Source organism: Magnolia sinica, chromosome 5 (assembly GCF_029962835.1).
Source record: "Magnolia sinica isolate HGM2019 chromosome 5, MsV1, whole genome shotgun sequence".
In the NCBI taxonomy this organism is placed as follows: domain Eukaryota; kingdom Viridiplantae; phylum Streptophyta; class Magnoliopsida; order Magnoliales; family Magnoliaceae; genus Magnolia; species Magnolia sinica.
The window spans coordinates 55283712-55290535 of NC_080577.1; the positions used below are offsets into that span (position 1 = coordinate 55283712).

The 6824-nt window shown below is 40.8% G+C and overlaps 1 non-coding gene across 1 annotated transcript; it reads right to left on the reverse strand.

Annotated features, from left to right (window-relative positions):
• Positions 1-609: 609 nt before the first annotated feature.
• Positions 610-716, reverse strand: LOC131247467 (small nucleolar RNA R71). Its single transcript, XR_009171760.1, has one exon. It is a non-coding gene; the product is annotated as a small nucleolar RNA R71 (small nucleolar RNA).
• Between the last annotated feature and the right edge of the window lie 6108 nt (positions 717-6824).

Sequence of the window (6824 nt, forward strand, 5' to 3'; positions counted from 1 at the left end):
TCGGGTTCTTTCTTCCCATTCTTATTTACATAGTTTTAACTTGTTTTAGAATCTCATAGTTTCTAGGTCTAGTTTTATTTCTCTTAGGTTACTTCTTAGTTTAGTTTTCTTTCTTACATTGCAATAACATAGTTTATGCTAGGACGTAGATCTCTGAATATAGAACTAGCACCGTTTGATCCTGAGATTGAAAGAACAATTCGTGAAAGATTGAGAAATAATCCTGTTGAAATGGCGAATGAGACTGAAGTTAAAGCTCTCAAAGATTATTCAGCTCCTGTCCAATTTAATGTGCCTTCATGCATAGTGTTGCCAACCACTACGGCAGCACACTTTGAACTTAAACTTGGAGTCATACAATTGTTGCCATCCTTTTATGGATTGGACAAGGAGGACCCATATCATCATGTGAAAGAATTCTTAAACATTTGCTCCACCTTTAAGTTCCAAAACTTCTCAGACGATTCGATCCGCCTACGCCTGTTTCCTTTTTCTTTAAAGGATAAGGCGAAAGCATGGTTGAATTCTCTAGAAGTTGGATCTATCACTACATGGGACCAACTGTCTAAGAAGTTCTTAAACAAGTTCTTCCCCGTTCACAAAACCAATGCCCTCCGTAGAGAAATTACTAACTTCACACAAAAAGAGGGCGAGCACTTTCATGAATGTTGGGAAAGATGGAAGGACTTGCTTCTTAAATGTCCTCACCATGGTTTTGAGAAGTGGCAACAAGTTCAATACTTCTATGACGGTCTGACACCACAGAACTGCATGGTTGATGCCACCAGTGGAGGGTCATTCATGACCAAAAGTGATGTCGAAGCGTGGAACTTCTTTGAAACCTTGTGCGAAAATTCCCAGCAATGGGATTATTCAAATAGAGGTGACAGAAGTCCCCAACCACAAAAGAGAGGTGGTATATATGAGATAGGAGTCATGCCAGAGCTGAGCGCCAAGCTTGATAACCTGACAAAGAAAGTTGATGCTCTGGTATTAAATAATGGACCACCACAAACAGCTCAAGTCGAGGCATATGCCACATGTTCTAGTCCTGCCCATCCTATGCAGTCTTGTCCATCTGGTGCAGCATTCCCAGAACTTCTCTCTGAACAAGTTCATGCTATGAACACTTTTCAAAAATCTGGAAATGATCCTTACTCAAACACATACAACCCAGGGTGGGCTAGACATCCAAATTTCTCTTGGGAAAAAGGACCACAACAAGGAGGACCATCTGGAAATCCTCCCATGCAACCGCACCTCCAAGTTGGCAGTCAACAACCTCAACAGTTTCCACAATATCAACAACTGCCTACACAATCAAGGAAACCATCTCTTGAGGATACACTCTATCTTCTCATGCAGAGTTCTCTCCAATTCCAAAAAGACACCCAACAAACCTTACTGGCCAACCAGCAAAGCTTACATGCAAATGCACAATCCATTGCCAAGCTAGAAGTACAAATGGGTCAACTAGCTGCCACATTGAGTGAAAGAGAGAAGGGCAAGTTCCCTAGCCAACCTGAGGCTAATCCAAAGGGACAGTATGAGATTGGCTCTAATTCCAACCAAGGGCAATATCATGAACAGGTCAAATCGATCACTACCCTTAGGTCAGCCAAGCAGATTGATAACAGAATAGAGATGCCTGGGGATGAATCAAATTCTAAAATAGAAGATCAAGATGAAGCAGAGAGCCATACCAATGCATCCAAAGTCCAAAAGCTCTCTGACTCTCCAAGAGCCACTAATGTGCCACCTTATGTGCCCAAAGCACCCTTTCCTCAACGTCTGGCACCAATAAAGAAAAGAAATAACTTTGATGAAATCTTGGATATGTTTCAAAAAGTGCAAGTCAACATCCCGTTGCTTGACGCTATCAAGCAAGTCCCTGCTTACGCTAAGTTTCTTAAAGATTTATGCACTCAAAAGCGTAAGCAGAATGTTCATAAGAAAGTCTTCCTTGCAGAGCAGCTCAGCTCCATGATTCAACATAACACCCCTCCTAAATTTAGGGATCCAGGAGCTCCCACCATTTCTTGCGGCATAGGAGATCATAAGATCGGGAAGGCATTACTTGATTTAGGGGCGAGTGTCAATTTGTTACCATATTCGGTTTATGAGCAGCTAGGACTTAGTGAGTTGAAACCGACTAAGGTAACATTACAACTAGCCGATAGATCTGTCAAGGTGCCCCGGGGTGTTATTGAAGATGTGTTAATCCAGGTTGATAAATTTTATTTTCCAGTGGATTTCATAGTTATAGATACTCAGCCTGTCCAGAATCTTCATAGTCAGATCCCAGTCATTTTGGGTCGTCCATTTTTGGCCACATCTAATGCTATTATCAATTGCAGGAATGGAGTTATAAAATTATCCTTTGGTAACATGAATATTAAACTCAATGTTTTTAATGCAGGACAACAATCCTCAGATTTGGATGACATATTTGAAGTGGACATGATCGAGAGCCTTGTGTAGGACTCCTTTCGTACATCTTTTGAAGATCCTCTTGAGACCTGCTTAGCACAATCGGGCATGGATTTTGACATTGATAGTCCCATCCATGAAGTCAATGCATTGCTCGACTCTACTCCTATATTGGAGACTGAAAAATGGAGAGCGAAAGTGGAACCTCTTCATCCCTCTGAGACTCTTCCTGACAGCACAGTTTGTAACTCTGAGAAGACAAAGGCGAACAGGCTGCTTAATGTTCTTAGAGCATATAAGGCAGCAATTGAACGGAAGATAGAAAAAATCCAGGGAGTATGCCCCACTGTATGGATGGATCATGCTGTGGTAATATCGCATAACATGCAAAGGAAGCGTGATCCTAACATAGAAGAAGTCGTTCGAGCAGAAGTCCTTAAATTATTTGACGACAGTGTCAGTTGCCTTATTTCAGATAGCACAGTTCATGGGAACTCACATCACTTGTCTGGGATCGGTTAATGAAAGTGTTGAGGTAATTTCTTTGGCGGACCCTGGTTATAAAGATTATTTCATTCATGGTCCATTCTTGTCTGGCTAAAGACGTTAAACTTAGCGCTCATGGGAGGCAACCCAGCCTTTTGCTTTATTGTATTGCTTTTTATTTCATTCATTTTCATTTTTCTTAGTTAGTTACTTCAATGTTTGTGGGTAACATTACTGCAAACCCTCACGAGACTACAACTCGTCCACTAGGGGTAACCTAGGGGTTTAAAGGCTTGTTGCATACGCTAAATGCAATCGAGAGCACCTGCGAAAGTGGTATAGGTAGGATCTTCTTTTATTTTTCTTTTTGTTATTTTTGCTTCTGTTGATTTCTCTCTTGTGCTAACTTGCTCTTACATTGAAATTTTTTTTTTTTTGTGAAAGCCTCTTGATTCTCCGTCCAGGTACTATCTTTCCCTCACTCCTCTTTTATTCTCGTTGTCTTATGTGCATTGCTTGCTTATTTCTTTTACATTGAGGACAATGTAGATTTTAGGTTGGGGGTGGGAGATTAGGTTACCTAATCAGTATTTTCTTGGTCTTGAGCAAAATTTGTGAAAATTTTAAATTTTTTTTTTTTATGGAATTTCTATTGAATTCAAAGTGATTTTGAAGGATAGTTGTGATTTTAACATTATAAGATACGTGATGTTGGTAACTTATGACTCTTGGATTAGGCCGTCTGCTTGATTTCACAGTCAATTTTGAATTGTTAATCCATGATTAGAAGTTGTAAACATTGATTGAGCCATGATTTCACATATCACATCTCGCTTACACATTAAGTTTTGGTTCGATAACTGATTGATTAACTTGGTAAAGGCTAAGTCACATAATCTTCACCATAGGTTTGCTCCCTATAGGTGCAGATTTGATTCTCCATAGTTGACATATAAAAAAAAAAAAAAAAAGTTAGGCGACAAGTTTTCGCCATAGGTTTGCTCCCTATAGGTGAGGATTTGAGTCCCTTCCCTGGTGTACTGTTCATAAAGAAAATCAAAGGCTAGTTGAATGGAAAGTTAATCTAAAATGCCAGTGTTGGTTTCAAGCTTGGTTGTCACGAATTACCAATGATATCATGAAATTGACAATTGGATCTCTTAATGATTGTAAGTCGAGATTACACTTTACACTCATGGAACTCAATGTTCGAAATTTGTTCAAATTAATGGATTAATATTTTAAACTTGATTATGAAGTCTGCTGAGAGCTTGATTCCAAGAGAAAAATTCCACACACCAATCATGAATCTTAGAATTTTCACATCTCAGCTATCTGTTCACAAGTCACTTGAGTTTACAGGAATTGTCTTCATTTCTGAAATTATTTTTCGCATGTTCCGTTCCCCTTCTAAGCTTAGTGATCAGGGTCAAATATTGTATATCAGACCACAGTAATTGCCTGATTTTACGTACATGATAAGGTTTAATGCCATATTTTAATCGTGTTTTTATTACAGGATGAAATCAGGAGTGTGTACTGAAAGATGATGTTAAGAACATGGATTTGGCGCTCCAAAATTACCAGAGCACGGGATGGACTCCAGAAAACCAATAGTGAAGATTTTACACGCCTGGGATTGAGGAAAGCAAGGCAAAGGGGCTCGAAAAGGGTCTAGAATGCAAGATCACATGTTTCCCGCCATCCGATCAACTCGAAACTTCATACACGTGATGGGGACCATAAATTAACCGTACATATTAAATTTCAACCATTGACGATCTCGGGAAGTGGTCTAACGGCCAGATCAGCCCCTTAATTCATTAAGTGGGGCCCGCTGGATATCTGGATATACATCAATTTTAGTCCCGACGGTGGAAATAATATGAGAAAAAGGATGGACGGTGCAGATTTCTCAAAAACATTACAGTGGGCCCTGTGTATGCAGAGTGTGCATCGTGCACACTTGCACCAGCTGTGCACCGTACCCGTATCTCGGTCAGCGCCAGTGCTGACTCGCAGTTTCTTCGTCGAAAACGGCAGAGCCGTCCAGCGTCTCCGCAAACCGACCGCGGTCGTCGGTTGTGGGGCCCACCTAGTGTCCAAATGGACAATCCAAACCGTCCATCGGCTTCCTGGGGCAGTTATAACCATCGCCTAGATGTCCGTTTGGTTCCATGCATGTGTACGGACGTTGATCGCTGAAAAATGCAAAACGGACGGTGAGTTCAAAACTCTGTGGGCCACCGCAACTCTAACTCGAAATTGGGCATTCCTAGCCGTTTTTTCATCCTCCATGCAATGGATGGAGTGGATTATTGAAATAATTATCAAAATGGGTCCCACCATTGCCACGGAAGTTGTTTTCGCGTCCACGTAAAGGACGACCGCTGGCCGTTTTTGCGAAGGATTGTGGGCCCTGTACGTCACCTGTACGGAAGATCTGAGCCGTTCATCGTGTAGAGGGCCATGAATACTACAAAACCATGCTGATATTCCACTCCCATGCGTACACACGTGCGCGATACAGTGGCCATAAACGGACTGCTCTGCAATGTTTAAAACTGATCTTTTCGTGATTTCTTCTGTGGGCCGCGTCAATGGACGTTCAAAACCACCCATTTTTGACTGAAATTTCGTCCTGAATCCAATGGACGGGGTAGATTTTCAAGAAAATGCCTCTGTGGGGCCCACCGATCACAGCTGCGAAAATTTGTACTCCGAGTCCTTCTACGACTCGGCCACCGATCCCAGCCATCCAGCAGCTATAAAAGGGGAGTTTTGGACGTGGGAAAGGATTCAGAACCAGGGGATTTCAGATCTGGAGCAAGGGAGAGAAGAAAGAGAAGAAAGAAGAGAGAGAGAGATTGTTTGGTTTGACGTTTTTTTTATGAATTTTATTTAATATTTTTTATGGATTTTATGGGTCACTAATCTCTCAGCTAGGGCTGAGATGAAGCCCCTAATTTGATTAGCTCTTGTATTGGATTTACTTTGAATTTCAATTAATTTGTTTCTTTCTTTAAGTGGGCTTTATGGGTTTAAATTCTATACTTCTCCATCTATGAACTTGATCAAAGTATATATATGGATGTTGTTTGGATGCTTATTATAGGTGCTTGTGTCTGATCAAGAACAGGTTTCCTATAGAGGAAGAAACAGGATGCTTTAATGAATTGTACATCCCTTATGCCCGACCAAGGATATGGGATATGTCATTCATGGCATTGCTTAAAGGAATTAGACAGTCTGTATGCCCGATTAAGGACACAGATTGTGCTTTCTCTATTTAAGTGGTATCAATCTAGATCAAGGTGAATCAACAGACAAAGCAAGGGTTAGGATAATTAGGGGTGGATTCGAAAGTCCTAGTGCTCTCTTTCTGATTGAATTTTCTTCCCTGTTCTTAATTGTTTTGTTTCCCTAAAATTGTGCTTAGTAGTTCATTCCATTATCTGTTGAATTAGTTAAGGAGAGTCATAGATTTGAATTGTGACGACCAGTCCTCGTGGGAACGATCTCGTAATACGTACCGTATCTGCATCTGATTCGTATACTTGCGAGTTTAAATATCATTTAAATCGTGTTGGTTTAAACAAAACATCATGGACACGCCCATAACTCCATCGTTTGATGTTGGATTTAGTCGATTTTCTATCATTTGGAAGGTAATTTATTGCTCTTTCATTCGTCACTGGAATCATCCTATTCCAAGACCATTTGGGCATCCGTAAGTGGTATCGTAGTCGTCGGTCCAGAATGTTCTGTTCATCTCCTTGTCCAATAGTAACCCTCATAACTCTCTCTTCAGAGGTCGAATTTAGACTATTTCAGGTCATTGGAATGGTGACTTGTCAAGCTTCCAAATGGGACAAGAGTTGCCTAATTCAGAGACCACTCAATATACC